We start from the raw sequence: 19188 nt of genomic DNA on the forward strand, positions 1-19188 counted from the left end.
AATGCTGTGTATCTCATGTGTAGAATCTAAAATTCATAGATATGAAAGGAAATGGGTCGGTGCCAGTTGAGGTCTGTAGGAACAGGGGAGAGAAAGCAAGGGATTCAAAAGATATCAAGCTCCTGTTACAAAATAAATAAGTCCTGAGAATGTAATATACAGCATGGAAACTATAGTTAGCAAAACTGTATTTTATATTTAAGAGTTGCTAAGAAAGTAAGTCTCATCACACAATTTAAAAAATTGCAACTGTTGTGGTGATGGATGTTAACAAAACTTATTTGGTAATCATTTTGCAATACATAAATATATGCAATCATTGTATTGTGTATCTACAACTAATACAATATTTTTTCAATTATATCTCAATTTTTGAAGATTATTAAATAACAAAAATTTCAAAATAGAAATCGACAAAACTACTAACTAAGGAACATAAAAAGCCTCTACAGGCTGACAGTAGCTCCCAGCTGACAGCCAGCAAGGAAATAATGATCTCAAGTCCACAACACAAAGAACTGGGTTCTGCCAACAAACTTAATGAACTTGGAAGTAGATTCTTCCCATGATCTTCCAGATAAGAGCCCAGGCTAGCCAATATCTTCAGTCAACCTTGTGAAATCCTAAGTAGAGAAGCCAGAACTCACCTAGATTTCCAACATACAGAGCTGCAGTTAATAAGTGGGTATTGTTTTAACTTACTAAGCTTGTGGTAATATAAAATTAATACTGATATTAAGTGTTTTATATAGTAATGAACTTTCTTTACATAAGCCAACATGAATAAAAATAACTAATAACTAATGTGAGAAATAGCTCGACTGGAATTCCATCACCTTCACTAGCTTTGTATATTTCACCCTGCTTATTTAACTTATACACAGAGTACATCATGAGAAACGCTGGGCTGGAAGAAGCACAAGCTGGAATCAAGACTGCCGGGAGAAATATCAGTAACCTCAGGTATCCAGATGACACCACCCTTACGGCAGAAAGTGAAAAGGAAATAAAAAGCCTCTTGATGAAAGTGAAAGAGGAGAGTGAAAAAGTTGGCTTAAAGCTCAACATTCAGAAAACAAAGATCATGGCATCCAGTCCCATCACTTCATGAGAAATAGATGGGGAAACAGTGGAAACAGTGTCAGACTTTATTTTGGGGGGCTCCAAAATCACTGCAGATGGTGACTGCAGCCATGAAATTAAAAGATGCTAACTCCTTGGAAGAAAAGTTATGACCAACCTAGATAGCATATTCAAAAGCAGAGACATTACTTTGCCAACAAACGTCCATCTAGTCAAGGCTATGGTTTTTCCAGTGGTCATGTATGGATGTGAGAGTTGGACTGTGAAGAAGGCTGAGTGCCAAAGAATTGATGTTTTTGAACTGTGGTGTTGGAGAAGACTCTTGAGAGTCCCTTGGACTGCAAGGAGATCCTACCAGTCCATCCTAAAGGAGATCAGCCCTGGGATTTCTTTGGAAGGAATGATGCTAAAGCTGAAACTCCAGTACTTTGGCCACCTCATGTGAAGAGTTGACTCATTGGAGAAGACTCTGATGCTGGGAGGGATTGTGGGCAGGAGGTAAAGGGGATGACAGAGGATGAGATGGCTGGATGGCATCACCGACTCAATGGACGTGAGTTTGAGTGAACTCCGGGGGTTGGTAATGGACAGGGAGCCCTGGAGTGCTGCGATTCATGGGGTCGCAAAGAGTTGGACATGACTGAGCAACTGAAGTGACTGAATGAGAGAAAAAAAGATTCATATACTCATGCAAGTGAAGAATTCCATATAATCTTTGGATAGTATAATCAAATTGTGGTAGCCTTTTTCATTAAAATTGCTCATCTACATGCTTGTTGCAATGGTAAAGGATATAATGAATATTTTCAAGCTCTGTGAACTTCATGGAAAATATGGTAATTGCCTTTGAAATACATATTGCTCTAAGCATATTTCATTATCAGATTTATATTTTTTGCAAATAGTTTAATTAAAAAAAAAGAAAACTGTTCAATTTCTTCAGAAAAGGCAATGTATGCCACTTCTATGTTCACCAAGTTGTTTCAAAGTTAAGCTATAACTCAGCAGATCCAAAGAAGTAATGTTCACAAAAATGTTCATGCAAAAAATGCACTGTGACACTGGGAAAATTATCAATTTAAAAAATAGGCCATAATTACAAATCATTATCAAATTTTAATCACATATTTTTTATTTTTTATATTGTGATTGACACCAGTTGAAGAATCAATTGGTGACTACTCTCACAAAGATGAACTTCATCTTTAGCCTACTTATTGTCATCACAAACATTATCAAATTTCCTTTAAAAATTCCCTATGGAAAATATCTTTGAAATGGATGCTCATCCAACTAAAAGATAAAGAATAAATATGATGATTTTTGTGTCATCCAATCAGACAATTTCTCAATTTCTCTTTCTGGTCTGTTAGACCAGTTATATCAATCTTATGTTTTCTACCAAGAAAGCCTATGCATACACTGCTCTTATGGATCAAGTACAGTTGTAAAGAAGGGCTTCCCTGTTGGCTCAGACAGTGAGGAATCTGCCTGCAATGAAGGAGACTCAGGTGTATTCCCTGGGTCAGAAAGACCTCCTGGAGAAGGGACTGGCTACCCACTCCAGTAATCTTGCCTGGAGAATTCCATGGAGAGAGGGGCCTGATGGGCTACAGTCCACGGGGTCACAAAGAGAGGGATACAATTGAGCAAATAATACTTTCACTTTCACAGCAGTAAAGTGGGCTTCCCAGGTGACGCAGTGGTAAAGAATCTGCCTGCCAATGCAGGAGCTGCAGGAGTTGTAGGTTGGATCCCTGGGTCGGGAAGATCCTGTGGAGGAGAAAATGGCAATCCACTCCAATATTCTTGTGGGGATAATTCCATGGACAGAGGAGCCTGGCAGGCTGCAGTCCATGGGGTCACAAAGATTCAGACAGGACTGAGCACACATGCCTGGACAGTAGTAGAAAAAGACTAAGCCACCAGTCATAGCTGCCAAGCTCTGAAACATAGCTGGTATAAATCAAGCTGCTCTGCAAGTATGAAATACACACCAGATTTTGAAGACCTTTTACCAAAAAAGCCATAATCTAAAATAGTTCATTTATTGTTTTACATCCATTATGTGTTGAAATGGCAATACTTTGGATCGTTGTTGTTCAGTTGCTAAGTTGTGTCCAGCTCTCTGTGAGCTCATGGACTGCAGCATGCCAGGCTCCTCTGTCCTCCACTATCTCCTAGAGTTTACTCAAATTCATGTCCATTGAGTCTGTGATGCTGTCTAACCATCTCACCCTCTGATGTCCCCTTCTCCTTTTGTTTCTGGATAGACTGAGTTAAATAAAATACATTATTAAAATTAATTTCCAGGGAACTCCACTCAATACTCTATAATGACCTATATGGGAACAGAACCTAAAGAAGAGTGGATGTATGTATATGCATAATTGATTCACTTTGCAGTACAGCAGAAACTAACATAACACTATAAATCAACTATACTCCAATAAAAATAATTTAAAAAAAATAAAATTAATTTTGAAAAATTTTAAAGTTACATATTCTCTATATATTCCTATGATAATTTAATTAATATATGAGATTCCTAATCAGTCACTAGCCAATGATATTTGGAAAAGCACAACAAATTATAGAGCATGAAGATGAATTTATGGAAGAATCTATAGATATAATTTCTGCCAAGATAGCACTTAACAAATACAATTAAAAATACTAAAGAACAGATACCTCTTTTGATAATGGCCAAACAGCTGCCATCAAATGAACCATCCCACAGATAATGTGTTCTGGGCAAAATGTGAACAAAAGCTACTTGAAGGCCCTAGATAGTAACAAAAAGAAGACAGGCACTGGGGTGCAACTGACATTTGGAAGGAGAGAATGACACTGGATGAGTTTCCCATTTTTATGGCTTTTAGTCAAATCTAATCAATACCTAAAGGCTAAATCTATATTAGAAAACTCAGTTTTAGCTTGAAAATGAGAAGAGTTTGAGCAAATAGAGCATTTAGAAAGTGAGGACAGAATGACAAAAGAAAGCTACAAAAAGAAAAAATTAAATTCCATGAATAATAAACACTGTCCAAATCTCATGTATGCACAGGAAGAATTCAAACAGTTCAGTTAAAATTAAAATAATTAAACCAAAATTCAGCTGTTGTACCTTAGGGGAAATAAAGTCTGTAGCTCAAGTTCTGCCAAGTTAACTTGCTTTAAAAATAATCAGCACTCAGAACAGATTTCAGAGTCTCAATCTAGAAAGTATTGTTAAACATGTCCAAGATACAACTAAAAATTATTCAATAAATTAAGGAATAGAAAATCATGATTCTTACTCAAGACAAAAAAAAATATAAAGAGAGACCGAGAGCTAACCTAGATGCTACAGTTAGCGGAAAAGGGTCTGAAAGCTACCACAATAACTGTAGTAAAGAAAGTAACGATAATATGCTCATAATAGTGAAAAGATAGGAGATCTCAACAGAGAAATGATGACTATTCAAAACAACCAAATGGAAGTTTTAGAATGAAAAATAAAATTTCTGAAATTAAAAATCCACTAGATGAGCATGTAATCAGATAGAGATTATAAAAGATAGATCCCATGAACTCGATAATTACATAATCTGAAAAAGAGAAAAGTTTTAATTACACAATATCTGGGATAATTTCTAAATAGTTTAAAATACAAATAATTGAAAAGAAAGTTAAGATAAAAACATCACTTACAGAATGGGAGAAAATAATAGCAAATGAAGCAACTGACAAACAACTAATCTCAAAAATATACAAGCAACTCCTACAGTTCAATTCCAGAAAAATAAATGACCCAATCAAAAAATGGGCCAAAGAACTAAATAGACATTTCTCCAAAGAAGACATACAGATGGCTAACAAACACATGAAAACATGCTCAACATCACTCATTATCAGAGAAATGCAAATCAAAACCAGTATGAGGTACCATTTCACGCCAGTCAGAATGGCTGCGACCCAAAAGTCTACAAGCAATAAATGCTGGAGAGGGTGTGGAGAAAAGGGAACCCTCTTACACTGTTGGTGGGAATGCAAACTAGTACAGCCACTATGGAGAACAGTGTGGAGATTCCTTAAAAAACTGGGAATAGAACTGCCTTATGATCCAGCAATCCCACTGCTGGGCATACACACTGAGGAAACCAGAATTGAAAGAGACACGTGTACCCCAATGTTCATCGCAGCACTGTTTATAATAGCCAGGACATGGAAGCAACCTAGATGTCCATCAGCAGATGAATGGATAAGAAAGCTGTGGTACATATACACAATGGAGTATTACTCAGCCATTAAAAAGAATGCATTTGAGTCAGTTCTAATGAGGTGGATGAAACTGGAGCCGATTATACAAGTGAAGTAAGCCAGAAAGAAAACCACCAATACAGTATACTAACGCATATATATGGAATTTAGAAAGATGGTAACAATAACCCTGTATACGAGACAGCAAAAGAGGCACTGACGTATAGAACAGTCTTTTGGACTCTGTGGGAGAGGGAGAGGGTAGGATGATTTGGGAGAATGGCACTGAAACATGTATAATATTATATATGAAAGGAGTCGCCAGTCCAGGTTCGATGCACGATACTGGATGCTTGGGGCTGGTGCATTGGAACGACCCAGAGGGATGGTATGGGGAGGGAAGAGGGAGGAGGGTTCAGGATGGGGAACACATGTATACCTGTGGCAGATTCATTTTGATATATGGCAAAACCAATACAATATTGTAAAGTTAAAAAATTAAATTAAATTAAAAAAAAAAAAGAAAGAAAGTTTAGCAGAGTTGAGTAGCCTTGTGTGCTTTGTGGCCATTAATGTAAAAAGCTTTGTGTAAAAACCAATGCAATATTGCAAAGTTAAAAAATAAAATAAAATTAAATTAAAAAAAAAAAAGAAAGTTTAGCAGAGTTGAGTAGCCTTGTGTGCTTTGTGGCCATTAATGTAAAAAGCTTTGTGTAAAAACCAATGCAATATTGCAAAGTTAAAAAATAAAATTAAATTAAATTAAAAAAAAAAAAGAAAGTTTAGCAGAGTTGAGTAGCCTTGTGTGCTTTGTGGCCATTAATGTAAAAAGCTTTGTGTAAAAACCAATGCAATATTGTAAAACAATTATCCTTCAATTAAATAAATAAAAACTTTTGTCAGTACACACACACACACAAAAATCACTTAGTAAAACAATTGACACAAACAGGAGAGAAAATGAACAGAGCTTAAAATTTAAAAATAAACCAATCAAGCAAACAAGAGGAAGTTCATGAATTAAAAAATATCAATATCAAAAATAAAAGAAAGGTTATCAGTATCAATTCCATAGATATTAAAAACAATAAAGGAAAATTATGAAATTTATACCTTTCTAAAAACTGTTAATAAACAAATGGGCTATCACAACTTCTATTTACCACTGTACTATCTGTCCTATAAAAGAAGAAAAAGAAACAAAAAGCATAAATACTGGATATGAAGTAGAACTATATCTATCTACAGATGACATGAATGTTTACATAGCATATTGTAATGAACCTAAAATAATTATCACAACTAATAAGTAAATTTGGCAAGGTCAAAAGATACAAGGTTAACACTGAAAATAAATTTACATAGAAGTTGAAAACAACTAGAAACTGAAATTTTAAAAATAATTCTATTTATAGTATGATCAAATACTTTACATGCTTATGAAAAAAATAGTCATTCAAGATCTCTAAGCTTAAAACTACAAAACATTCTTAGATGATCTAAATAAATGAAGAAACATCCAACAGGAAAAATTAATGTTTTTAGATGTTAATTCTCCCTAATCAATGCACAGAAATACAATGCAATCCCAGACTCAATCCTAGCAAACTTTTAAATCAAAATTAACAAATTGATTGTAAAATATATATGAAAATGCAAAGGGCCTAGATATCCAATATCTACAAAGGTGACAAAGCAATCCAACAGAGAGTATAAAATCTTTAAGTATTTTTAGCAAATTGTGGTAAAACACTGAATAACAACCAGGAAAATTACGAATCTTGACCCCTACCTCCCACCAGTCACACAAAAAATAATGTGCAATGGATTGATACCTAAACTGAAAAGCTAAAACTAAACCTTCTCAAAGATATACAGGAGGATAGTCTGACAACTTAGGGACTGGCGAAACGTTAGCACAAAGAAAAGAAAAACCATAAATAAAAAAATCGGTAAATTCAATTTTTATCAAAATTAAAACTTCTGCTCATCTAAAGGGAATATTAAGAAAATAAACAGGCAAACCACAGACTGGGAAATATATTCACAAAGCATATATCTGACAAATGACTGATCCCTAGAATAGATAAAGAATTTTTGCAACTCATTAATAAAAATAAAAACAACCTAATTTTTAAAAATTGAACAGACACTTCACAAAGGAAGATATACAAATGACCAATCTGTATATGAAAAAGTGACACTGTTGGTCACCAGGCAAATACTACCAAAGGAGTTGCTTTATAAATTCATTACAATGACAAACAATTAAAAGACATATATCAACAAATGTCAGAAAGTGTGAGAAACCACCAAAACTCTCAAACATATTTGGTGAGAGTTTAGTTATTTTTAAAAAATGATCTGGCATAATAAAACTAAATACACACCTCTCCAAAGACCCAAGAATTTCTCTTCTAGATATTTATCCAACAGAAATTAAAATGTATGTCCACAAGATTAACATGAGTATAAAATATTCATAAAATAGGGAACTACTCATAAGGAAAGGGAAAACTAATCATATATGCACATGAGTGAATTTTTTAAATTATGTTAATCAAAAGTCTTTCATAAAACTGTATCACCTACATGGTTTCAATTACATGAAGTTCTAGAACAGACAAAACAATCTATACTAAAAAAATAAATAAATAATCAGAACAATACTTGGTTCTGGAGGCTGAAAAGAGTCAGTGTTGACTGTAATGAATCATGGGAGATGTAACTGTGGGAATTCAGAGGTTAAAAAATATATAGCCTCTAATTCAATTTCAGATCAGATCAGATCAGTCGCTCAGTTGTGTCCGACTCTTTGCGACCCCGTGAATCACAGCACGCCAGGCCTCCCTGTCCATCACCAGCTCCCGGAGTTCACTCAGACTCATGTCCATCGAGTCAGTGATGCCATCCAGCCATCTCATCCTCTGTCGTCCCCTTTTCCTCCTGCCCCCAATCCTTCCCAGCATCAGAGTCTTTTCCAATGAGTCAACTCTTCGCATCAGGTGGCCAAAGTACCGGAGTTTCAGCTTTAGCAACATTCCTTCCAAAGAACACCCAGGGCTGGTTTGGTCTCCAGAAACTCAAAAGGCTTTTAAGGTTCTTCAGACTGCTCTCCTGCAAGCTCCAGCTCTGAGCTTGCCCACAGGGTCAGAATTTAATTTGTTTGTCACTGAAAGAAAAGGTGTGGCATTGGGAGTTTTGACACAACCCCGAGGGCCTCACCAGCAACCTATTGCTTATCTAAGCAGAGAATTAGATGTAGTTTCACGTGGGTGGCCCCACTGCCTAAGAGTAATTGGGGCAGCGGCTTTATTAGCACCTGAAGCTTTAAAAATAATTAATGGACGAAACCTTACTGTACTGACTTCTCATGATGTGAGTGGAATCTTAAATTCTAAGGTTAATATTTGGATGACAGACAGTAGGCTTCTTAAGTATCAGTCATTGTTGTTAGAAGGACCAGTAACTAAGCTTAAAGTTTGTGGAAATTTAAATCCTGCCACTTTCCTTCCTGAGAAGGAAAATGAAACACCTGATTACGATTGTTCTCAATTCCTAACTTTATGTAGCTCGGGAGGATCTAAAAGATACCCCATTAGACAATCCTGACATGGAAATATTTACAGATGGCAGTTCTTTTGTTCAGGATGGAAAGCATAAAGCAGGTTACGCCGTGGTGACTGCTGAACAGGTTTTGAAAGCAAAATCTCTCCCCTAGGGAACCAGTGCTCTGTTAGCGGAGCTTGTGGCTCTGACCCAAGCTCTAGAGTTAAACAAAGGGCAGCGGATGGGCCTGATAATCTATGTGAGTCTACTTCTGCTGACTCCAAAAATCCTGAGTCTGCAGTTTGATCCTCAAGACAATGTCTTCCTGTCCTGGGCTCACTCCTATGCTGCATTCCACAATCGGTCTAACTGCTGGGTCTGCGGAGCGCTCCCCTCTTCGTCAGTGGAAGGCTTCCCGTGGTGGACATCCCCACTTCAAGGAAAAGACTTTCTCCAAGTCTGTGAATACCTTCGACAACAATCACATGCGATGCCTCTTCGTCATCTGATGACATCTACCAACCCTAAAATGGACTGGTGCAACACTTTGCACATTAACTATGGACATAATGTGACTTTTAATTTTGATTCTGATTGTTTTGTTCTTGCTGTCTGCACCCTGCATCTGTAACTGTATAACTGGATTTGTTTCTAGCCGCATGAAAGCTTTTAAGTTACAAATGGTTGCTCAAATTTCTGCTACTGCTGTAGCTTCCTCCAGCTACTATTTGGGGCCCCTGGATCAGATATCCTCAATATGAGGATTAGGAGAATATGTTGCCTCACCAATTTAGGGACAACGCCCCTTGTTAGCTTGGAAGTAGTTATGGAATAAGAACGTCGCCCCTTTCCCCTAGGCAACATAATTCTCCTAAAAGAAAAGGGGGGAATGAGAGAGTCATTTCCTAGGCAGGTTGATAGGGAGTCTAGGGGTCCCCAAGGAGAGAGGGGTCTGGAATTCTCAAGGAGGAAAAAAAGACAAACTTTTTTTTCTTTCTCCACATTCCTTAGGATTATATACCAATAATGTATCCTGCCTAAGGACAGTCTTTGGATTCAACCTTCTGTTATTTTAAAATGTTAATTATGGGAGTATACCTGGTCTTTACAAGGATGTATCTTGCCTGAGGACAGTGTTATCTTAAAATGTAAATTATGGGAGTAGGTCGGAGGAGGTCTTTACAACCTCCAGACATTCTTTGGATTATATAACCTCATTGTTAACACTAGCAAGCGGGTACTCTTTCTACCCCCTTCTGATGCCTATGTCAGAAGCTTTCTCTATCTCCTTTATACTTTAATAAAACTTTACTACACACACAAAAAAAAAAAGAACACCCAGGGCTGATCTCCTTTAGGAGGGACTGGTTGGATCTCCTTGCAGTCCAAGGGTCTCTCAAGAGTCTTCTCCAACACCACACTTCAAAAGCATCAATTCTTTGGCGCTCAGCCTTCTTCACGGTCCAACTCTCACATCTATACATGACCACAGGAAAAGCCATAGCCTTGACTAGATGGACGTTTGTTGGCAAAGTAATGTCTCTGCTTTTGAATATGCTGTCTAGGTTGGTCATAACTTTCCTTCCAAGGAGTAAGCGTCTTCTAATTTCATGGCTGCAGTCATCATCTGCAGTGATTTTGGAGCCCAGAAAAATAAAGTCTGACACTGTTTCCACTGTTTCCCCATCTATTTCCCATGAAGTGATGGGACCGGATGCCATGATCTTCGTTTTCTGAATGTTGAGCTTTAAGCCAACTTTTTCACTCTCCACTTTCACCTTCATCAAGAGGCTTTTTATTTCCTCTTCACTTTCTGCCATAAGGGTGGTGTCATCTGCATATCTGAGGTTACTGATATTTCTCCCGGCAGTCTTGATTCCAACTTGTGTTTCTTCCAGTCCAGCGTTTCTCATGATGTACTCTGCATAGAAGTTAAATAAACGGGGTGACAATGTACAGCCTTGACGTACTCCTTTTCCTATTGGAACCAGTCTGTTGTTCCATGGCCAGTTCTAACTGTTGCTTCCTGACCTGCATACAAATTTCTCAAGAGGCAGATCAGGTGGTCTGGTATTCCCATCTCTTGAAGAATTTCCCACAGTTTATTGTGATTCACACAGTCAAAGGCTTTGGCATAGTCAATAAAGCAGAAATAGATGTTTTTCTGGAACTCTCTTGCTTTTTCCATGATCCAGCGGATGTTGGCAATTTGATCTCTGGTTCCCCTGCCTTTTCTAAAACCAACTTGAACATCAGGAAGTTCATGGTTCACATATTGCTGAAGCCTGGCTTGGAGAATTTTGAGCATTACTTTACTAGCGTGTGAGATGAGTGCAATTGTGCAGTAGTTTGAGCATTCTTTGGCATTGCCTTTCTTTGGGATTCGAATGAAAACTGACCTTTGCCAGTCCTGTGGCCACTGCTGAGTTTTCCAAATTTGCTGGCATACTGAGTGCAGCACTTTCACAGCATCATCTTTCAGGATTTGGAATAGCTCAACTGGAATTCCATCATCTCCACTAGCTTTGTTCGTAGTGATGCTTTCTAAGGCCCACTTGACTTCACATTTCAGGATGTCTGGCTCTAGGTCAGTGATCACACTATCGTGATTATCTGGGTTGTGAAGATCTTTTTTGTACAGTTCTGTGTATTCTTGCCATCTCTTCTTAACATCTTCTGCTTCTGTTAGGTCCATACTTTTTCTGTCCTTTATCGAGCCCATCTTTGCATGAAATGTTCCTTTGGTATCTTCTGATTTTCTTGAAGGGATCTCTAGTCTTTCCATTCTGTTGTTTTCCTCTATTTCTTTGCATTGATCGCTAAAGAAGGCTTTCTTATCTCTTCTTGCTATTCTTTGGAAGTCTGCATTCAGATGTTTATATCTTTCCTTTCCTCCTTTGCTTTTCGCTTCTCTTCTTTTCACAGCTATTTGTAAGGCCTCCCCAGACAGCCATTTTGCTTTTTTACATTTCTTTTCCATGGGGATGGTCTTGATCCCTGTCTCCTGTACAATGTCACCAACCTCATTCCATAGTTCATCAGGCACTCATCTATCAGATCTAGGCCCTTAAATCTATTTCTCACTTCCACTGTATAATCATAAGGGATTTGATTTAGGTCATAGCTGAATGGTCTAGTGGTTTTCCCTACTTTCTTCAATTTAAGTCTGAATTTGGCAACAAGGTGTTCATGGTCTGAGCCACAGTCAGCTCCTGGTCTTGTTTTTGCTGACTGTATAGAGCTTCTCCATCTTTGGCTGCAAAGAATATAATCAATCTGATTTCGGTGTTAACCAGATGGGCGCGCTAAAGCGCAGGCGGCTGCGACGGGTGCGCAAAAGCGTGGCTGAGAGGAGCTATGCCACGTCCGAGGTCAGGGGCAGAAGCCGGGAGGACCCCATGCCCGAAGGGCAGCGGCCAAGACGAGTTACCCCGCGTCCGAGGTCAGGGGCAGAGGCCGAGAGTGCCAGACTGCGACGGCACAGGAACAGCCGAGAGGACCTACCCCATGTCTGAGGTCAGGGGGGGCCACCGAGAGGAGATACCCAGCGTCCGAGGTCAGGGGCCATGGCCGGGAGGAGATACCCCACGCCCCTAAGCCCAAGGCCAGGGGCGGCGGCCGGGAGGAGCAACCCCACACCGTGGCTGTGCGGGCACAGGAGGGCCTAGAGGAGCTATCCCACGTTGAAGGTCAGGAAGGGCGGCGGTGAGGAGATACCCCTCGTCCAAGGTAAGGAGCATTGGCTGTGCTTTGCTGGAGCAGCCGTGAAGAGATACCCCACGCCCAAGGTAAGAGAAACCCAAGTAAGACAGTAGGTATTGCAAGAGGGCATCAGAGGGCAGACACACTGAAACCATACTCACAGAAAACTAGTCAATCTAAGCACACTAGGACCACAGCCTTGTCTAACTCAATGAAACTAAGCCATGCCCGTAGGGCAACCCAAGATGGGCGGGTCATGGTGGAGAGATCTCACAGAATGTGGTCCACTGGAGAAGGGAATGGCAAACCACTTCAGTGTTCTTGCCTTGAGAACCCCATGAACAGTATGAAAAGGCAAAATGATAGGATACTGAAAGAGAAAGTCCCCAGGTCAGTAGGTGCCCGATATGCTACTGGAGATCAGTGGAGAAATAACTCCAGAAAGAATGAAGGGATGGAGCCAAAGCAAAAACAATACCCAGCTGTGGATGTGACTGGTGATAGAAGCAAGGTCCAATGCTGTAAAGAGCAGTATTGCATAGGAACCTGGAATGTCCATGAATCAAGGCAAATTGGAAGTCGTCAAACAAGAGATGGCAAGAGTGAATGTCGACATTCTAGCAATCAGCGAACTGAAATGGACTGGAATGGGTGAATTTAACTCAGATGACCATTATATCTACTACTGCGGGCAGGAATCCCTCAGAAGAAATGGAGTAGCCATCATGGTCAACGAAAGAGTCCGAAATGCAGTACTTGGATGCAATCTCAAAAACAACAGAATGATCTCTGTTCGTTTCCAAGGCAAACCATTCAGTATCACAGTAATCCAAGTCTATGCCCCAACCAGTAATGCTGAAGAAGCTGAAGTTGAACAGTTCTATGAAGACCTACAAGACCTTTTAGAACTAACACCCAAAAAAGATGTCTAATTCAAGAGGCTCACCCTATAGTGATTACTCCAATATCACATGGTCAGTAAGTAGCAGACCCAAGATATGAACACAATCCCTGTGTTCAACACTACACAACATAAAGCTACCCCAATATATGTAGAACAGTCAGGCACAAATCACCTGCTGACTAGACACGGCAGCTCTCCTTGCCAATTTCCTTTATCTCTATATCTGACATGTCAAAGGTCATGCAATGAAATGGAAAGTTTAAAGGAACTTAACTGAGAAGTCCTGAGTTTAAGTAAGCAGCTGAAAACTGTTATTTCCTAGAGCCTAATTTGGGTCCCATGTCCCAATTTCTAAACCAGAGCTGCTCTACTTTTAACTATTTTACATACCGAGATTTTAAAGGAAATGTTCTCAGCTAAAATCAAAAGACAGACAAAAATCATGACTTGAAAAACACTAGACAAAGAGCCCTCATAGTTGAAGATACCACAATTTTAACTTGTAATGGTTTTTTAAATTTTGCCCCAAAAGAACTGCTCACAAAGATTTCAACTCGGATGGATCCCAGGCCTCCCACGTTGCAGGCAGATTCTTTATCAACTGAGCCACAAGGAAGCCCTCTGAGATCCTTAAAACTTCTCAAACGCAGAAGCTAAATTCCTAGATCAGCCTTAGGAATTATTTTCTTGGGGACATGAATCTTTGTCAGTAATTCATAAATGGATGTGAAGGGTCCATAGCATATACGAAATGAATTCATTTTTCTAGTCAGTGAATTAAACAAAATGAGTTTACAAGTAATTAGCTTCTTCGAGTTTTCTAAGATTCCTTACAATCATATAAAAGGTGACAATAAAAAAGTATAGCTAACTTTTACTTGTCAGTCATCAACAAAAGCAGTAACGTTATAAATACAAGTTCTTTGAATAGAGAAAATAGTACTTAGTGACTGTATATCAGTATCAGAGCAAGTATCTATACTCATAATTTTGGCATATGGCTACGATTCACAGTAAATATTCCAGTAAAAGTATTAATCATACATATCTAGAAATCAAAAGACATTCTGATTTGAAATACAGAGAGTTGTTAAGATAAGCTTTTATTTCTGTAATATAACTATTAGCATTATAATATAATGCTATATATTATAATAATTCTATTATAATTATATTAATTATTTATTATAATAAATAATTATAATAATTATTATATATTTAACAAGGTTTATAGATACACTCTGGAGCTTCCCTGGTGGCTCAGCAGTAAAGAATCTATCTGCAAAGCAGGAGAGATGCTTTGGGTCAGGAATATACCCTGGAGAAGGAAATGGCAACCTATTACAGTATTCTTGCCCAGGAAATCCCATGGACAAAGGAGCCCGGTGGCCTACAGTCCATGGGGTCACAAAAGAGTTGGACACGACTTAGCAACTAAGTAGCATAAATATAGATATGTGTGTATGTTTGTGTATGCACATGTGTACATTCGTATTCACCTCCTGGGTGCTTTATCTTTCAGAATATAGACTGTTCATGAAACACTCTTCCTGTCATGAAAAACTGATGTGCTGTGATCATACCAACTAAAAACAATGCACACTGAGCACACTGTGCTCCCAGAACTATGAAAACTAAGAATGCTGTTCTTTCTATGTCAAAGTAGTGGTTAACGTGCCAAGATGAAAAACAGGTGTCCATGCCAAAAATTCTGAGCACAAATTGATGGCTTCATTACAAACCAAAGCAATAGTAAAAAGCTATATAAAGGTCTAAACACTTCTAACCAAAAATACTACTAGATGAAACAATTAAATATTTACATTGTGAAATCAAATTTTATTTAAGATAATATTAATGTTTTAGAGGGCTTCCCAAGTGGTGCTAGTGGTAAAGAACTCACCTGCCAGTGCAGGAGACCTAAGAGACTCAGGTCCGATCCCTGAGTTGGGAAGATCCTCTGGAAGAGGGCATGGCAATCCACTTCAGTATTCTTGCCTGGGGAATCACCATGGACCGGGCAGCGTGGCGGGCTACATGCAGAGTACATCATGCAAAAATGCCAGGATGGATGAAGCACAAGCTGGAATCAAGATTGCCAGGTGAAATATCAATAACCTCAGATACACAGATGACACCACTCTTATGGCAGAAAGCGAAGAACTCAAGAGCCTCTTGATGAAAGTGAAAGAGGAGAGTGAAAAAGTTGGCTTAAAACTCAACATTCGGAAAACTAAGATCATGGCATCCAGTCCCATCAGTTCAAGGCAAATAGATGGAGAAACAATGGAAACAGTGAGAAACTTTATTTTGGGGGACTCTGGAGAAGACTCTTGAGAGTCCCTTGAACTCTAAGGAGATCCAACCAGTCCATCCTAAAGGAAATCAGTCCTGAATATTCATTGGAAGGACTGATGTTGAAGCTGAAACTCCAATACTTTGGCCACCTGATGCAAAGAACTGACTCACTGGAAAAGACCCTGATGCTGGGAAGGATTGAAGGCAGGAGGAGAAGGGGACAACAGAGGATGAGATGGTTGGATGGCATCACCAACTTGATGGACGTGAGTTTGAGCAAGCTTTGGGGGTTGGTGATGGACAGGGAAGCCTGGGGTGCTGCAGTCCATGGGGCTGCAGAGTCGGACATGACTGAGCAGCTGAACTGAAATGAACTGAATGTTTTGGAGGAAAAGAGCCCATTTACACTAGGTGAATTCAAGCTTTACATTTCAGTTTTATAATTAGAGTGGATCTGTAATTTATTGTCAAATGACAACACTTTTGAGAGGAAAAGCAGTAGCGACAATAATCAGTGGGAGACAGCAGGCATAAATGGAGGCCAGCCCAGCCAAATCTGATCACATGGGAACCTTACTTGTGATTGAAAATGTCAACAAATCCGAATCTTCTTTGATCTACTAGGTTTTTTTAATTTTACTTTTAAATATTAAAGCCTGTGCATAGCTCATTATATACAGATGGAAAGGAGAGAGAGAGTGTGTGTCTTTAATATCCATTCTGAATAAATTACAGCCCTATTATGCCCCTGTGTGGCCAGCCGGCACAGCAAACTCACTGACATACATTAAGTGACAGAGAAATAATTACAAGGTTTGGAGGAAAAGAACAAGAAATATTACTAAAAATCAGAAAAAGCAAAACTTAGAAAATATTAAGTACATTTTCTCCACAAATTGTATTACAAAAGATAATCATCATTATCATGTTATTTAAATACTGCTTAAAGCAAATGATTACTCAAGGCACTGAACACTGTTAAAAATATACCTTCTAGCATCCCAACATTTTTGTTTGCTTCCAAAGATAAGATCACAAATTTAGATTCCATAATGAACTTAGTACTTCAGAATTTTGTTGCTGGTAACAAAAGGAATTATCTTTGTATCCTGATCAAGTCATTTAATTTGGGGGAAAATGAGTTTAGGGTAAGAAATTTTGATAAGAATATAAATGAAAGTGTCATTTCATCAAAACCTATCAAGTCGATTTACATCAGATGCAGACACAGATTTTTATTTTTCTTGTTGGAACTTTGGTTTTGTTATTTTAATTATAAAAGAAGATGGTACTCTGCCACCTCTTTTACGTACAAAAATGGTACTTAAGAAGCACAAGATAGGAGAGTCACATAAGAAGTTTCAGTTTAAAATGTAAGAGCTATATTATATCGTTTCCAATAAAAAGTCCATCTAAAATATTTTGATTATTTTCAAACAAAAGAAATTTCAAATATTCATTAGATAATACAGTATTTTATCAATCTATACATATCTCTGGTTTAGTGACTTATGATACATCAAATATTATTCTGTATTGAAAATCTTCACTTCTTTGACAAGCTGAACCTAAAAATGCTTTTGGAGTAATTATTATGGAAGATTTTAATTTTTTAACTTTTTATTGCTTATATGTCATAGAAGTAATCTGCCCTAGCACCTGAAAATCTGATGAAAGTTAAGCTGCAGATTTAGGGACAAGATTAGTTACCTAGAAAAAGCCTCAAGAAAACTATTTGAAAGAGTCCTCTTTCAATAATAGATTGTCTACAATTGACGTGTTGTACTATTCTAGTAATTTCTCCTGGAAAGTAATTCAGAATAAAATATAATGTGATTGTTCATACCTATCATGTTATGTTTCTGTCACTTTAAAGATCATACTTAATGTCACAATACAATAACTGAATATTCCATTTCAATTAATACCTTTAAACAATAATTATTCATGTAATAACAACCAACACTATTCTTTCCAGAGTGATACTTATAGAATTGATGCTTCAACTTTAAGATCATTATTATGTCCAGTCCACAAAGCTGAAAGGCCTATTATTTAGATACATTTTTAAAGTTGTTGTAAGAGTACGTCTGATGACATACTCAGATCATCTTTGTTCTATAAATTTTTCTTCAAGGATGATTTTTTATTCTACATCTTACTTTCTGATTTAATGTTTAAGCAAAGTAGGAATTTTAAGACTACTGTATCTGATTCAAACACAAAGAAACCAAAACATTAAAATATGTGGAGATACTAATTACAAGCTCATATAAACTCATTTTCATCTATCATATTTCTTAAATAATAACTATTTGCATAACTGGTTTTGCTTACTAAAAGTAAATCAAGTAGTTTATGAAGATCAATAGATTGACAGGTAAAAAAATGTCATGTTTTCTTAAGACTAACAAGTTAAAGATATATAAGGACAGGGGATTTATTCCTCCTAAGACAGAATAAATTCTTCATTTACTAACTGGTAGTTTCAGATACTTTTAGATGAAATATTTTTAAAGTTAAATAAGGCTGATCTCACAGAAGCATTAGAAACTTCACAATTTGATGTTTAACTGCAGCAACCTAAAACTCCAGGTTTTTAATAATTTCATGGCAATTATGAACATGCCCATTACAATAGAAACTTGAAGCCAAGCAAAAGAATCTTAGTAAGGATACACAAAATTCCCTCAAGAAATAGATTTTTTTCAAATTTTAAAACTACTAACATTTATTTTAAAACAAATTCCATACCATGCTGTTAAGAGCACAACTTCTAAAGTGAAGTGTACTCAGTCCTATCATTAATAAACACATAAGTTTTTGGCATTACAAAAAAAGAAACCGAAATCAAACAAGGAAAAGATGTATAAAGGATAAGCACCCATCCTAAAAGTCTGATAGCTTCAGATCATGGAAATTTTAAGAAAGCCATGCTGCCTCTTTTACATAAATGTAAAATGCAATACAGATTATTTTTATCATTACAGAAACTCAAGCAATGTATTTCTAAACTAAAAAAAAAAGTATCTTAAAATATAGACAGCCTCTTTTAGAATATCACAGAATTTCATAACTCATATATTTTTAATTAGTCCAAAAACTAAATGTAAAAAAAAAAATCAAATTAGTTAATTTAACAGAACAGTAGGAGGAAAGAAGTGAAATTTTATAAAAAACGGATGTTATTCCATATTTCATGAAAAGGTCATAGATAAATTTATCATCAGTAAACATTTTAATTTTCAATAAATTCTAAAAGCTTCCTTTCACCTGCTAAGTTAATACAAATACTGGGTAATAGGTATTTTTTTAATCCTAAAATAGCCTGCCTCACACTGTTCAGAGATCCTAGAGAGACCAGCAAAAATCATTCAATATTCTATGCACTCTTAGTTCCCCCTCAATTT

General features: G+C 37.3%; 1 protein-coding gene across 41 annotated transcripts in view; it reads right to left on the reverse strand.

The window, feature by feature from the left end:
- RIMS2 (regulating synaptic membrane exocytosis 2) overlaps positions 1 to 19188 on the reverse strand; it is a 603774-nt gene that overhangs the window by 370804 nt on the left and 213782 nt on the right. The gene's annotated exons all lie outside the window — the stretch shown is intronic.

The sequence above is a fragment of the Bos indicus x Bos taurus genome, chromosome 14 (genome assembly GCF_003369695.1).
Source record: "Bos indicus x Bos taurus breed Angus x Brahman F1 hybrid chromosome 14, Bos_hybrid_MaternalHap_v2.0, whole genome shotgun sequence".
Taxonomy (NCBI): Eukaryota; Metazoa; Chordata; class Mammalia; order Artiodactyla; family Bovidae; genus Bos; species Bos indicus x Bos taurus.